Below are 3,229 nucleotides of genomic sequence, written 5' to 3' on the forward strand. Positions count from 1 at the left end.
CACACACACACACACACACACACACACACACACACACACACACACACACACACACTAGCCGTGTAACCTTGGGCAAGTTATTTAACCCCAATTGCCCTCCAAAATGCAAAAAAAAAATCCTAGATGACCTCAAATGTGTCTCAGTAATTCCATTTTGGCTTGCATTAAATGACCTTATATAATTTCATAATTTGCACTAACTTGAATTTTGCCTTATTTGAACTTGTATTAACTGTAACCTAGCTGTGCAAACCTGAGCTAGAAAAATGACTCACTCTGATCATTCTTTGGCTTTAGCAATCAGCATTTGGTCGAGCATCATTTCTAGTTCTTTGTTGTATTAATTGTGATGAGGACTTGGGCTATACTTCTCCCTCCTACTCTGCCAGCATGGCTAACCTTGATTATACCCATTTTCCAGATGAGAAAACCAAGCTTCAGAAGGGTTGATGTTATTTGTACATAGTAACACAGCTAGTGCTGTGAATATCAGAATCTTGAACTCCCAAGCCCAGCCACCTCTTTCACTATTATATACACATGCCTATTGACCTTGGAACTTTTTTTGTTGTTCAGAGACCCAGGAATGAGTGCAGAAGCAAAGGAACTTGTGCTGTCATCTTCCCTGAAGATCTTTAAGAAGAAAGGAGATGCCATCACTTCACACACCCACTTTCCTTTCATCTGTACCAAGGTTGTATGCTTCATGGAGACTGGGAACCGAAAGATGGCCTCTAGAGGCCCCTTCTATGAGTCAGATGCTGGAGCACATGTTTACCTTGGATAAAAAGCTGGTCTGGAAGGGCAGGCAGGAGAGTAGCTCTGGCTCAATGCACTGAAAGTCAGAGCCTTCCAAGACCCACACCTCCCCATCTCTTGATGCATCCCTAAGACTATCTGTGAGTAATTCTGTTTCAGAGGAACTGGGTATGTTGACAAAGTTTCTGAAGAGGAAGTTATAGGACCCAAAGAAATCTCGCACCCATATTCTTCAGATCTCTCTTCCCAAGGGCATCTGTCTGAAACTTAAGTGCCCAGACTTTAGGAAAATTCAGGTGGTTACTTTTTAGAGAGCTTGGGAGGGACAAATTAGACAAATGAAATAGAACCCAAGAGTATAAAGTCCTTAAAAGGGATAGAAACTCAGTGGATCTTTCAGGATCACAGAACCCTAGTATGTTAGAGACTGCTGAGGGTAGGCTGGAGGAGAGGAGGAAAAGATCTTAAAGGTCTTCTACTCCAACTCCCACCCTCTACAGTATCCCCCAAAAGTGTCATCCAGTTTGCACTGAAGACAATGGGAAATGGGAAAGTCACTGCCTCCTGAAGTAGCTCCTTTCACTTATGCCTGGTTCTGATCATTCTGTATGTGTCAGCTGCCATCAGCCTCCTTATAACTTATCACTAGAATGTGAGTGCCTGGAAGGCAGGGACTTTTCTTTTTCAATTTTCTTGGAATCCCCAACATTTAGCACTGTGCCTGGCTGATTTGTAACAAGAATCCATTTATCATAAGATCTGAGAGTCAGAAGGAACCTAGAGATCATCTATTCAAACCTCCTTACTTTATAAGTGAGGAAAGTGAAGCCCAAAGAGATTAAGGACTTGTCCAAGGTCACAAGGTTCAAGTCAGGATTTGAACCCACATCTCCTGCCTTCAAATCTAGTGTTCTTTCTACTCCCAAATGCAGTCTCATCCCTTGGAAGAGAAGGGAAAAGAAAGAACAAGCATTTATATAGCATCTAATATATGCTAAGCACTGTGTTAAGGCACTATACAAACATGATTTCATGTAATATTCACAAAAGCCCCTGCAAAGTAAGAGCTACTATTATCCCCAGAGGCAGAGAGAGGTTAAGTGACTTGCCCAGAGTTACACAGTTAGTAAGTATCTGAGGTCAAATTTGAATTCATATCTTCCCGACTCCCAGCTCAGTCCTCTATACATTGTAGCACCACCTACCTGACTCCTTGGTCCTATATTTGCCCATAGACACAATCATGAATAATTTCACTCCCTATTCCATAACCTCTCAGATATGTAAAGAGAATTAACATTCTCCCAAACACGTCTTTTATTCTTTAATCTAAACATTCAGTTTCTTTAGCACATCATTACTTGGCATTTTGACTATTAAGCTCCGAAAGGGGTTACAGGAAAGGGAATGAGGAAGTACTGAGGACATCACAGGCTAGATGAGTTTTGATCAAAAATTGTAAGAACACCAGGTGTTTGTATGGACTAGAGAAAATGGACTGAAAAGTGGACTGATGGAACCCATAAGGTTCTAGGTTGCCTAGGGAATGATGCCTAGATCATCTGATGAGGGTTGCTAAAGAACAAGCTAAGAGAATTATGGGGGAGGTGGAAGGATCCTCCAACATGTCCCACCAACCAAGTACACCTGAAATGATGACTGGAGGGATGGACACTGGAGAAAGCAACAGCACCTTTGTGAATGACCTGGTTGAAAAGGGAGAAGGCGAGAAAAGTGTATCCTCCAGAGAGCTGCCAGCCTAGATTTACCTCTACAAGGTATGCAAATAAATAATATAAATAAAAAATTATATATACATATATTTAACTCTCCCTGGTCATAAATTCTTCCCTTAGCTATACATCTGACAAGTAAACTATTCTGTGCTCCCCTAATTTGCTTATTATATCACCCTTTATTTCTAAATCATGTACCCATTTTGACCTTATCTTGGTATATGTTGTGAGAAGTTGGTCTATACCTAGTTTAAACTGAACTGCTTTCCAGTTTTCCCAGCAGTATTTGTCAAATAGCAAATTTTTGTCCCCAAAGGTGGAATCTTTGCATTTATCAAACACTAGATTACTAACACTATAGATTACTATATCATTACTTACTGTGTATTGTGTACCTAATCTGTTCCACTGATCAACCAATCTATTTTGCAACCAGTACCTTTTTTTGATGATGACTGCCTTGTAATATAGTTTGAGATCTGGTACAGCTGGGCGACCTTCCTTCATATTTAATTTTTGTTTTTCAAGATGAATTTTTAATTATTTTACCTAGTTCTATAAAGTGACCCCTTTCTAGTAAACATATCTGTAAATTAATTTAAGTGGCATCATCATTTCATTAGATTGGCAAAGCCTGACCATTTCTGGTTATTTAAGCCTTACTTCATTCTGATAAAGACTGTATTGCAATTACTAGCTTATACTTCCTGAGTGTGTATTGGTAAATTGGCTCC

Source organism: Petaurus breviceps, unplaced genomic scaffold (genome assembly GCF_028583685.1).
Source record: "Petaurus breviceps papuanus isolate PSGF00001 unplaced genomic scaffold, PetGlider_PUasm1.0 90109, whole genome shotgun sequence".
Classification (NCBI taxonomy): Eukaryota; Metazoa; Chordata; class Mammalia; order Diprotodontia; family Petauridae; genus Petaurus; species Petaurus breviceps.